The sequence below is a fragment of the Triturus cristatus genome, chromosome 4_2, assembly GCF_964204655.1.
Source record: "Triturus cristatus chromosome 4_2, aTriCri1.1, whole genome shotgun sequence".
Lineage (NCBI taxonomy): Eukaryota > Metazoa > Chordata > Amphibia > Caudata > Salamandridae > Triturus > Triturus cristatus.
This window is the reverse complement of record NC_140586.1, coordinates 70,148,881-70,162,544: the sequence shown is the minus strand read 5'-3', so window position 1 is coordinate 70,162,544 and position 13,664 is coordinate 70,148,881. Positions and strand designations below refer to the sequence as shown.

Here is a 13,664-nt window from a genome sequence, read left to right as displayed (position 1 = left end):
AAGTGATGGCGGTGGTCGCAGCTCATCTGCGCAGATCAGGGGTTCCAGTCTTTCCCTATCTCAACGACTGGCTGTTGAAGGTGGGCTCTCCCCAGGCAGTCATTTCCCACCTCCAAACTACGGCCGACCTCCTGCATTTGCTGGGGTTCTCCATCAATGTGCCGAAGTCGCACCTGATTCCCTCTCAGAAGCTCCTCTTCATCGGAGCGGTTCTGGACACGACGCAGTTTCGGGCCTATCCTCCCGAACGGCGAGTCCAGGATTTTCAGGCTATGATTCCGATCTTTCAGCCGCTATCCTGGGTTTCGGTCAGGATGACCCTGAGGCTGCTGGGCTTCATAGCCTCCTGCATCCTGCTGGTCACTCATGCCAGATGGCATATGCGGGCTCCGCAGTGGGACCTGAATTTCCAGTGGGTGCAGCATCAGGGGAACCTGTCCGATTACGTCCAGATCTCGGAGGGCACTGCACAGCAGTTGCAGTGGTGGCTCACGAACTGGCTTTGGATCCAGGGCAGATCCCTCTCCCTTCCCCAACCGGTGCACACAGTGGTGACGGATGCGTCCCTCCTGGAATGGGGGTCCACATGGGAGAGGCAGAGATCAGAGTCCAAGCTCCATATCAACCTTCGGGAGCTTCGGGCGATCCGACTTGCACTGAAGGCATTCCTTCCTTCTGTCGAAGGGAAAGTGGTGCACGTGTTCACAGACGACACCACCGCCATGTGGTACTGCAACAAACAGGGCGGGTGGGGTCGTGGACCCTATGTCAGGCGGCTCTGCGCCTCTGGACATGGCTGGAACAGCAGGGCACTTCCCTGGTGGTTCAACACCTGGCAGGTTCACTGAACGCCAGGTCGGACGAACTCAGCTGCAGGTGCATGATGGATCATGAACGGCGTCTTCACTCGAACGTTGCACAAGGTCTCTTTCAACAGTGGGGGAGCCTTGGTTAGATCTATTCGCCACCGAAGAGAATGCGCAATGTCAGCAGTTCTGCTCGTTGGAATTTCCAAGGCGGCACTCGCTCGGCGACACTTTTTGACACAAGTGGAGTTGCGGTCTGTTGTACGCCTTTCCGCCTATACCACTTCTACCCAGAGTGCTGAAGAAGATCAGGCGCGACCGGGCCTAAGTCATTCTTGTGGCTCCGGACTGGGCTCGAAGAGTATGGTATCCCGAGCTACTCAGTATGACAATCGATCCCCCGACCCAACTGCCTCTTCGGGAGGATCTTCTGTCGCAGCAGCAGGGAACAGTCCTCCACCCAAACCTCTCCAGCCTCCACCTCTTTGCGTGGAGATTGAGGGGCAGCAGTTGATTCCTTTTGACTTGCCTCCTGAAGTCTGTGATGTAATTCTGGCAGCCAGGCGTCCCTCCACTAAGTTGGTATACGCCTGCAGGTGGAACAAATTTGTGGCATGGTGCACAGCAAAGGCTGTGGATCCCCTTTCTGCCCCTCTTTCCAAAGTTCTCTTGTTTCTTCTTTCCTTGGCCCAGCAGGGCTCTGCTCTGGGCACTATCAAGGGCTACCTTTCTGCTATTTCGGCCTTTCTCAGGCTCCCTGATCAGCCCTCTCTTTTCAAGTCCCCTGTTGTAAATAGATTTCTCAAAGGCATTACTCATCTTTTCCCTCCTATTTCTTTCGTAATGCCACAGTGGGACTTGAATCTAGTTCTTACATATCTAATGTGCGCTCCCTTTGAGCCTCTGCACAATTGCCCTCTTCGTCTGCTGACCTTGAAGACTGCTTTCCTGATTGCCATCACCTCTGCCAGGAGAGTGAGTGAGCTCCAGGCCCTTTCTTGTAAGCCTCCTTTTCTATCTGTCCATCCCGACAAGGTTGTACTCAGGACACGTCCATCCTTTCTGCCAAAGGTTGTCACTGCCTTTCACATCGGGCAGACCATCACTTTGCCCACCTTCTTTCCGCCTCCGCATCCTTCTAGAGAGGAAGAGAGGCTCCACCGTCTGGACCCAAAACGTGCGCTCTCCTTTTACTTGAACTGCACACAAGAGTTCCGGGTGGCTGACCAGCTCTCTGTTGGCTACGTTGGTGCCAAAAAAAAGTCGGGCCGTACACAAGAGGACTATCTCCCGATGGGTCATCTTGTGTATTAAAGCCTGTTATTCTCTGGCTAAAAAGGAAGCTCCGTTGGGGCTGCGCGCCCATGCCATCAGGGCGACTGCAGCCACTACAGCATTGGGACGTGGTGTCCCCCTGCAAGACATCTGTCAGACAGCTACGTGGGCCTCGCTGCACACTTTTACTAAACACTACTGCCTGGACAGCCAAGTCTGGAGAGACGGCTTCTTTGGCTGTTCTGTTCTCCGAGATTTCCTGGTGTGATCTTGGTTCGCAGACCCACCACCGGGGTTGGTATTGCTGGGGTATCTATTCTAAGGTAAGGAATATATCACACTGTGTTTCTTTCAGATGAACAAGTTACTTACTTTTGATAAGGATATATCTGTAAGAAACATTAGTAGTGATAGATTTCTTACCGCCCCACCCATCCTCCCCGTTCTGCGAACTGATTTCTAGGGTTAAGGTCATGCCTTTCAGGGCCCTAGTTTCAAGGCACCAGTGGTCAGTATCTTGCATGGCTCTGCGTTTTCTGGCACGGAAAGTCGTGTATTGAACTGACGTCAGCGCCCGAGGACGGCGTCTAAGTAGCTGACGCGACGTCATCTCGGCAACCACGACGCAAACGACGGACGCGGAGCCATACAACGCCACCTTTCGACGTGCAGGGGTACTGCTAACGAAAACTTTCCAGATCCAGTCTGATGCCTGGTGGTAATTCTAAGGTAAGGAATCTATCACTACTAATGTTTATAACAGATATATTGTTACCGAAGGTAAGTAACTTGTTCATTATTACCACTGCACAGTGACCTACGTTTTTTCTCGCTTCATTTGTTTAGGTGTTTAACATTCCCCTGATGAAGGGCCCCTTTCAGTCGGAAATGCATTGGGATGACCAATAATTTGGAAGCAACTATTTGTCTCATCTAAAGATTTCCTTCTTTGGTGACTACATGGAAACAACAAAATACTTATTATGCTGAATTTATGACAATTGAATAAATTAAATTTCTGGGAATAGACCAACCTGTTTTTTTTATCTTTGATCAAGTCCGGATCACTCCATTTACTGGACATCACACTGTGCATTTGGGGGACGCCGCCCCTGAGGTAGCACTTATCCAGAATATTTTCACAGACGCTCGTGGATCAGAGAGTGATCCCCGATCTGCACGCATCACCCTACTGAACCTTCAAAGGAACATTTAACCTTTATTTTTACATCCTGGTGTGCATGAACCACCACCTTCTAGCTATTGGTAGGTGACCTGAACCTAGCCTTTGATAACGCTCTAGATAGATCGGCACAACGCCAGGGACAGTCAGGGGCCATCTCTGGGGAGGGATTATGGACATTAAAAGAGACAGGGTTGTTGGACAACTGGAGAACATTGCACCCCACAGACCGAGAATACACCTTCTACTCTCATTCCCATAAGACTTACGCGAGAATCGACTGCTTTTTGGGCACTCAGAGCATCATATACTACACCCAACAAGCAGACATTCTGACCGGTACATTGTCGGATCACTCAGCGGTGACACTGGTTCTCTCCCTCCCAACCACTTGCCCCCCAAAACAAACCTGGGGCCTCAGGGACACGTTACTGCATCGCCCGAGGTGATCCAACAGATCTCAAAAGCACTGCGAGACTACTTAGCGACAAACAACACTCCTGAGACCCCCCATAGCTATCCTTTGGGATACTCTGAAGGCGGTGATTAGAGGAGAATTCATTGTGATTGCCTCCTCTGATAACAGGATCCACTGAAACAAGAGGGACCTCTTGACTAAACAGGTACAAGAGTTTGAGTGCATACACCAAAGAACTGGCGCCCCCGTATCTGGCGACAGCTCGAGGCTGTACGAGCCCAACTGTCTGGCTGGATCTGGACAGGGCAGAGTATGCAGCGCTTAGACTCCGTCACACCTTCTATAGTGGAGGGGACAGATACGGGAGATTGTTGGCCAATAGATTTAGAACACAGAGACAAACATCTGGGATCACATTAGTAGTTACCCCGATAGGAGAGGAACAGCTCACGGATAAGCAGATTGCTGAAACGTTTCACTAATACTATGCGGGGCTCTATGCGGCACAAGACCTTTCCCCCAGATGCCCCGGCCCGTTATGTCCAAGAAGCAGCCACAGCTAAAATAACAAGGGAACAGGCCGAGTCTCTTGACTCCACTATCAGGATAGAGGAGGTGATATCTGCCATCTCAAAACAGACATTGCTTAAATCCCCAGGCCCAGATGGGTTCACTTCCCTTTTTTACAAGACTTTCTGCTCTATCATGGCCCCTATCCTCACAAGAGTATACAGTGCCGTAGCTATCTCCTTGTCACTTCCATCAACTGTGCTAGGAGCCTCAGTGGTTGTAAGACCTAAATCTGGTTAGGAAAGGACCCAGTGTGCATCTTACAGGCCATTCTTTCTTCTTAACATAGACTTAAAACTGTTCACCGGGATCCCAGCATCGCAACTGTCCTCCATCCTCCCAGGCCTGATAGACCCAGATCAGGCGGGATTTGTGCCCAATCGTCAATGCGCTGACAATACAAAGTGTCTACTCCATTTCATTGACAAGGCACAGTGCTTCTATACCGAACGCATGCTCCTCTCGATACTAGCAGAAAAGGCGTTTGATAGGGTACATTGGCCTTACCTTGAGACACTTCGGCCTCCCTGCTAGATTCGCAAAATGGGACTTGAGCAGCTACACTAGACGACTGGCAGTGGTACGAGTAAACAGCTATGCGTCCACCTCCTTCCCCATCCAAGGCGGTACAAGACAGGGATGCCCGCTCTCCCCCTTTCTCTTAGCTCCATAGATGGAGCTAATGGCCCAAAGGACTCGTGACAACACGCCTATAGCTGGGGTGCGCTTTGGGGGCATAAACACACACTAAGCTCATATGCGGACGATGTAGTGGCACCGTTAGAAAATCCCCGGATCTCTCTCCCCGCCTTTATGGCTGAACTGGATCATTTTTCCCAGGCAGCTGGCTTCAAGGTCAACATCCCCAAATCTCAAGCTCTCAACATATCCCTTACAGACTCTACACTGACTGAACTGCAACACGCATACCCCATATAGTGGGCTCCATCCACAATACCCTATCTTGGGGTCCAACTCACCGCAAGCACACAATGCACAATCTCTCTGACCTACACCACATTACTCCATCAGATACAAATGGACTTGTGTCGTTGGAAACCACACGCATTGGCCTGGTTAGGCCGAGTAGCTGTAGTAAAGATGAACATACTACCGAAGTTACTATATCTCTTCCAAACCCTCCCGCTCTAACCCCCCCAGGCCTAATATACTCCATGCACTTGAGGTGGAACGTTACATTTGAGCCGACAAGAGACCTCGATTACATTGAGACTTGTGCTACAGATCCCAGAGGGAGGGTGGACTTGGGGTGCTGAACTTAGGGAGTATTATTGTGCGGTACCGCTGAAAACATTTGTGGAGTGGTCGTGCACTGAATATGAAAAACACTGGCTTTTTATGGACAGAGCAATAACGGGATAATCTCTGTGGAAGATCCCCTTCCTTCCTAGGCCGACACACCCCAAGGGTCTCTATCTCTCACCAGTCACGAAGGCTCCTCTGGCGGCGTGGGACAAGGTGGCCGAGAGAAGAGCCTTAACAACATTCCCTTCGCCGCTAACGCCCATAGTAAGTAACCCAGAATTCACCCCTGGTGTAGTCTCGGGGACTTTTACCCAGTGTACGCGGGACAGTTGTAGGTCTATAGGGCACTTCTTTGACGAGACTGGCCCCATGACGTTCGAGGACTTCTGTCTACAACAGGACCTCCCTGAAAGCAAACTTTACCAATACCATCAGATTAGACACTGGGTGATGCATCTGGAGATAAGACCCCAAGCGCAGTGCCCTCTCACTCTGTTTGAGAGGTGGTTCCTATCCAAATCCTCAGATGCACACTGTATAACTGAACTATATGGCCTTCTTCAACTGCCCATAGCGGTTAATAAATCTCCGGGCCAGAGAAGATGGGAGACAGAACTAGGTCGCTCGCTTTCGCAACAGAAATGGGAGGACATTTACTATAGAGCCCGACACACCGCATGAAATGTGGCAAGTATAGAGGCGGCTACTATAATAGCCACCTAGTGGTACCTCACGCTCCCTAGACTCCACAAAGGGAACTGTGCCCGAGACTCCCTTTGTTGGCACGACTTTGGCTCCCCAGTACACTGACAAACTTATGGGAATGCCCTAAAATTGTTACCTATTGGACGCGCATACTCAATGATATTGATGCTCATCTTGACACACAGCTCCCCCACTTCCCAGCCTATATTCTCCTAGGCTTGCCCAACGCCCTTACATTCTGTCTTAAATTGCGTAGAGGTTGCCAAATAGGTCTGGGACTGGGAGTGGCCTTCCAGAATATTCTGGCCCACTGTGGGTTGGGACGCCTTCCCACTCACCTGGGGTAGCTGCATTGCATATGGTATATCCTATGTATGGAACGTATATCTCTCTCTCTCTCTCTCTCTCTCTCCAAGCAAGGGGCTTACTTCCATGATCTCTGGAAACCGCTCTTATCAATCCTTACCACAGATTTCCAAGAACTCACATGTCCTAAGAACTTACGGCTAGTAAGACTTATGGAACCCCCACTGTCAGCATCATAAACTGCAACTGTGGTTTATGCAACTTATCAGCTTCCTAACGTGAGGTGGGGAATGGGGGTTGGGAGGCAGGAGGAGGGTCCCTGGGTGCTTGGGAGTTCAGGGTCTGTTCTATTCTGGTTATTGTTGCTTATGCCTCCCTACGACAAGTAGGGCTACAGATCTGTAAGTGATTTCCTTCTTGCCTTATTCCTATGTGACGCGGTGGAGAAGCAAGGAGTAGGAGAGCAATATGTTCTTAGGCACTTTGTTTTATTGACGGCTTACAAAAGGGCAAGTGGAACGATTGCCTTTTTAAAGTTAACCATAAACAAAAGTCTCGGGCGACTCTCCCTCCGGGTTCCTTCCGAGGACCGATCTATGTCAGGCTTCCGTCTTCGGTCTTGCCACACGAAAGGGGGAAGAGAAGCGTCTCGTGGTCTTGGCGATCCGCCGGTGATTCCCCAAAAGAAAAGAAAACAAGAGAAACTATATAAAGGCCGTCGTTAAGCGGCGAAGTTTTCTTTAGGAAGGGGAGTGAGGGAGCACCAATTTCCTTGCCCGGCACCGGTTGTGTGAAAGGGTTGGGGAAGGGGTGGTGGCGTGCTCGGGGATCCTAGATTACGGGTTGCTAGGGCTCTCCCTTTTCGCTCCTCGTCTCACCCCCTGGCTCCCACCCCGCACAGGTGTATTCCAGAGAGCCCCTAGGGTCCCCCGTACCTTGTCAAGCCATGCCCCTCCAGGGACATGGCTCGCGTGCTGGCGGTACCGGATGAGGTCCGGCTCCCTTCTTTCGGCTGGTCCCTCGGTCCTCAGCGGAGTCGTCCGGTCGTCGTCGCGGTCCCCCTGGGCCTCTGGGTCAGTTTCCTCGTCCCAGGCGCGCGGCGGTATCCACCAGGTCTGGAGGGCTTCGTCCGTGGCTCTTCTCTCCGTCGCTCCCCGCGTTGTGTCTCTTCCTCCGTCCTCTTCCGTGTTTTGAGGATCCGCCTCTGGGTCATGTGATCGGGTCAGCTGGTGTGCTTCCTCCTGCCGTCGTATCTCTGAGTTAAAGGGGAAGAGACCTGACGAGTCCGTTCCCGGCTGTAAGAGGAGACAAGGAGAGAGGTAAGCGGGAAACGGGTCTTCCGGCGGTCCGTCTGGGGACGGTCCGTCACATCCTAAACTCAATAAAGAAAATTAAACATATAAACAGTTTCTCTCTTGCTAGCGTGGCTTGCAAAGTAGCCAGCCCTGATTATGATTTCATTAGATTGTTTGTGTCGAATCGCAAGCCTAATTCCTTTTCCCATTGTGTCTGGTTTCATACCTGCTGGTGGCAAGTTCAGTATTCTATAAAGTCCAGAGTCTAAATGTTCTGAGGATGTTAATGTTTGGAGGAATCTCTTGAAGCAAGTTAGGTCTCTTGTGGCACTGAGCCTGATCTATTTTTGCATAATCCAGTGTCTGATCTGCTGATACTTAAAGCACTTTGATTTAGGGATTTCATATTCCCCTTTTATAAACAATTTGACCTCATTCCCTTCAAAGAAGTTACGTAATCTAAATCAGCCTCCACATCTCAAAGGTTTGGGTATCCATTCCTGGGGAGAAGCCAGTATTTCCAATAATGAGTCTGTTTGGGAAAGGGAGGATGGTAAGACCATTTCTCTTGGCAACAGGGTTGCAAACCTAAAGTGTAGCTCTAGTTACTTAACATACCTGTAGCAAATTGATTTCCAGTCTCTTGGGGACCCATGGCAGCTCATTAAATGCATGTGCTGCTATGTTCTACTCTATAGAGCCCCTTTGATGATCTCTAGCATCTTTTATCAGTTCTATATAACACAATTGTGATGCTTGATGGTTTTGGAGAAGATGTGGTACCCCGAGCCCCCCATCCTGTGCATGGTTGGTGCATATTCTCCCTGACAGCTTGGGCTTTTTCTATCCCAAATATACACTGAGCATATTCCTTAGAGTTTTGCTATCTTTTCTCTTCAAAGGAGCAGGCACACTGACTAAAATATTTACAGTATTCTGGGGAGAAGATTTTTGTCCAACTCTGCAGTCCTTCCCACATTTGTCTCGTAATAAAGTCTCTCCCAGTTAATTTTCATATACTGTCTCAAACGTGAAAAGACCTGAATGCCCAGATATTGAATGCTATTGTTAGACCATTGTAATGGAGTCAATTTATTGTGAGGTAAAATTAGCACCCCAGGCCTTCTAATTTAGCCATTTTCATTTGCAACCCAGCAGACACCTTTATTCCCATCAGCAGTGGGATCAAGACCTGGGGGATGTGAGTGGGCCTGTGAGGGATAATAGTATGTCATCAGCAAATACCGTGACTTTGTGTCTGTGTGCAGTGTTATGCCTTTTATAATCAGGGCCTACTCAATTGTTTTACAACAGGAGCTCCAAAAGAGGTCAAAGATGAGTGAGAATAGTGAGCAGCCTTACCGTGAACCTTTGGTGATTTTAATTGGTACTGAGTCGTTGCCATTCACTCTGACCATAGTTTGTGGAGCTTTGTAAAGGGTGGCTGTCCAGCTTAAGAATTTTGACCCAATAATAAACCTATTCAGTCTGGCAAACATCATGCTCCAGTCCACCCTGTCAAACACTTTTTCCACATATAATGACAGGAGGAGACCGCCTCCTTGCCCGGTTTCTTCTCTTATGTCTATTATGCGCATGGCTTTCTTAGTATTGTTGGTCAAAGAGCAATTGAGAAAAAAGGCTGCCTAGTCTGTGTCAATCCCATTAAGAACAATGGGGTTAACCTGTATCCCTCGGAACTTGGGTGCATAATTATAAATCTACAGTTGGTTCCGTTGGGTAAGCACCACAAGGTGCTTGTTCAGAACCAAAACATTCCTTCAGGGTCACTACTGAATAGTACCAAACAGTCATGAATGTACCACAACTTCAACAATTTATCAAAAATATATGAATGTATTACTAATATTGTTCTGATTTTCCTGTTTTTTTAATTTTTTTAGCACTTTGCACAGAAAGTGGATACATACACAGACAATTAAATGGGTGACTGCGGCGACAAAGTGAAATGCGTGACCTTTCAAATTAAAAAACAAACAAAATAATATCATAGACAAATTCTCTGTCCTTTTCCCATCTTTCTCTCTAGCATATACTATTTCCATAAATTATTAGCTATAGTGAGCCTGGACATGAGATAGTTTCACGTCGACGTTTCGACCCTGTATTTGTGTGTTTGTAGTTACATCACATAGGGTCTTCTTCAAGACAAAAATGTACTAAAAACAGCCTATCAAAAAAGGAAATTAAGTTCCTATTAGTATGGTGTGGGATAAAATCATGACAAGTATATGAGCAGTCATGTTCTAGGGATACTCACCCTTGTTCAGTTAGATTTCCAAAGGAAAAAGACTCCTCCGAGCCCGGACAGAGCTTGTCAACAACACTCTTTAGCAAACAGGGATCATCTGTAAAAAGTGTGAAGGGCCCATTACAATAACACAGTCTAGGGTCAGAGCAGTCACTGTGTTCATACATAATACTACTGGCACTTATCAATGTGCCTCCATCTTTGAGTCTGTAATTACCATCAGCTGTGTTACATCTTGCAGCAATATACCTATTGGAAAATGAAGTTCTAAGTATACTGTTCCCCATCTCACATAACACGGAGAAATCACTCTGCTAAATAAATGATAATTAGGCTAATGCGCTCACCCCTCTGGTCGTGTGCCTCGACCTCCTGGGGGTATATGGGAACCTAAAGTTATTCCACCTCTCCCAATCAGTGTGATTCGAGGATGCCCAAGTCCATCCAAAAAAAGGGGGATACCCGCACCTCCTAAAATTCTGGTGGGAAAAGGGTACGAAGCATCAGGACTCAATGACGAACGGACCCAAGTGTAATAGTTGGCCTGCGCCCTCCTACCATGTAGTCGCACTTACCGCCGTTGCCGAGCGCATCCCTCCTTCAACCCGCAGGATTTGCCAGTGTGTGCATTTCCGGGTTGAAATAGAGAGTGGGCGTGACATCACGGCGCTGAGTCATGGCCCCTCAAACTGAGGTGCCCATTCCTGTTAAAGTGAGCAAGGGACTCACGTCTGAGCATACCCTGCCAACTTATGGCGAACAAAGCGGTACAAAAGGGGGTGGTGATGGACGGAGCATCAGAACCAATCAAAAACTCACACCCAGTCAACAGATCTGGGTTTGATCCATCACCGTTCTTTAGCCCACTCTGCCACCCCAGTTCAGACATGGCCATATGCAAATCAGTCTGACCCTGTGTCTCATGGGAACAGTCCAGCCCGAACTGCCAAGCCATGCCTTCCCTGGACCGGAAACAAGCTTCCTAGGACCGGTTTCTGGCATTTCAGCCGTCTTCAGCCAGGCTTGCTTGAATCCAGTGGCAAAGTGAGCAAGGGACTCACGTCTGAGCATACCCTGCCAACTTATGGCGAACAAAGCGGTACAAAAGGGGGTGGTGATGGACGGAGCATCAGAACCAATCAAACACTCACACCCAGTCAACAGATCTGGGTTTGATCCATCACCGTTCTTTAGCCCACTCTGCCACCCCAGTTCAGACATGGCCATATGCAAATCAGTCTGACCCTGTGCCTCATGGGAACAGTCCAGCCCGAACTGCCAAGCCATGCCTTCCCTGGACCGGAAACAAGTTTCCTAGGACCGGTTTCTGGCATTTCAGCCGTCTTCAGCCAGGCTTGCTTGAATCCAGTGGCAAAGTGCCATTCCTGTTACAGCAGCAGCCATCTTGGCCTCTGTTAACTGGTTCTAGATCGTGTGGAAATGTTTTGTGTCCGTAATCAGTATAAGTGTGAGTGGTACTCTTGTTACAAATCACTCACATGCCCAGATAAAATCCTAAACCAATATATCGTCAGCGAACGTCAACTAATTCCCATGTATGGGAAAACGATGGCAATCTTTTAGAGTCCAGAATTAATGATAAGTGGACCGCAACAATGTGAGGTGCTCGCGTTACGTAATGTCCCTTGCACGAGGGCCATAATGCCCTCTGCTAACTGGTGCTAGACCATGTAAAACCTTATTCCATATGTATGTATGTATGTATGTGAGTTCTTATATAGCGCTCAACTTACCCTTGGGCATCTCGGCGCTTGCATTGGGAACCCGTCCTGGCTTTTTCCCTGTGAGATAACCCGTACTGGGCATCCCAAGGTGAAAGCCAGGCATCCCGCCGCGGGGGGGGGGGGCGTAGTGGAGATTAAGCAAGCTATTGCCCAGAGTTGCAGAGTGTGAACCCATGATTCGAGTAGGCACCGAAGTGAGAATTATTGAGTCCGTGGACACTTGGGCTCAGACCCTGCCCCGTCGGATATTGAACCCTGGTCCCGGGTCTGACCTCTGCTTCAGGGTATGCCTCCTCTAACCAGTGAGCCACACTTCTCCATGACTATTAGTGTTAGCAATCAGCATTAGTGTGAGAGCTACCATTATTACAAATCATTCACAAGACCGGATAAGACCATAAACCAGTGTATGGTCCATGAAAGGCAACTAATCCATATGTATGGCAAAACGGTGGCCCTCTTGTAGAGTCTAAGGTACAAGATACATACACTGCAACAATTTGAGGTGTGTGCGTTGCGTAATGTTGCCTGCACGAGGGCTGTGGCCAGTTTGTATGGAGTAAATATATAACGTCTCCCTTGCTGCGTGAGCATGGCTGGGAAGGGATGATGACCCGCCAGTCCGCGTGTTACATATAAATCACAAGTGCATGGCGTGGGTTAACAGATGATGGGTGAAGGGCTCATGTGTCACCCTGGTATGGTCTATCAAGCGTGTTGAACTCACAATCAAGCTAGCCAATATCAGATGGCGGGGGCCATCTGGTAGTGGGGCTGTACCTAGGGGACAATGATTTGTTGAAAGTGGTGCTGATTAGGGTCATTCTATCAGAAAACACACACCATCCAATGCGACTAGTTCACTGCTCTACCATCAGATATGTACCAGGAGTCCAGTTTGTCTATTGGTTTCCTCCACTTCATTCAAACCTGTGCTCACTGCATCCAAAACATGTATCCACTTATACTCCCTGGTGTTGAGTTTGGACTCCAGATCGCCTCCTCTCGGGTCACGTGTCACCTTCTCAATGACCCCCCACCTCAGGCTCTCTACCTGGTCTTTCTGTGAGTAGAAATGTTCCACCAGTGGAGCACCTTTAGTGCCGAATCTGATACGGCTGCATTGCTGTAAAATATGTTGCTTAACCTTTTGATTTGTCTGACGCACATACATCATGTTACACAGACACCTCATAGCATATATCACTTCTTTTGTATTGCAATTGGTGTAGTGGCGTGCTGTATATGTCCTACCAGAGTGGTCAAAGCTCTTACCCTGAGTGGTAAGTTCACAGGCCTTACAATGTCCACATTTGAAATGTCTGACAAGTGGGGGGAGATTCAGTTGCGTGCTTATATCGAAATTCCTCTCTGTTTTCAAAAAGGCACTCACCACATAATCACAGATGTTCTTGTTCCTTTTGAAAGCAAAGAGCGGTTTTCCATGCATGTCGATTTTGGTGGCGACCAAGTTCCAATATTTATTGACAATTTTTTTTGATAGCATTACTCTGTGTTTAACGAAGTCACACACACTAGCTTATTCATGGTGTCTTCTTTGGGTTTTATTTCCAGTAAGTTCTCCCTCGTGCAATACCATGCCTTTTTCCTTGCCCTTAGTAGCAATCCCCTTGGGTAGCTATGTTCTACAAGACGCTGGAGCAGCGTTGTAGTTTCCTGAAAAAAGTCAGTCCAACATGAGCAATTACGTCTCAACCTCAGAAACTGTGCATTCGGGATATTGTCCTGTAGATTTCTGGGATGGTGGGAGTCGTACTTGAGTAATGTGTTCCTCTCTGTCGATTTTCTGTACAGAGTGGTGT

General features: G+C 48.6%; 1 protein-coding gene across 2 annotated transcripts in view; it reads left to right on the top strand.

The window, feature by feature from the left end:
- ODAD3 (outer dynein arm docking complex subunit 3) overlaps nucleotides 1-13,664 on the top strand; it is a 253,592-nt gene that overhangs the window by 78,357 nt on the left and 161,571 nt on the right. The gene's annotated exons all lie outside the window — the stretch shown is intronic.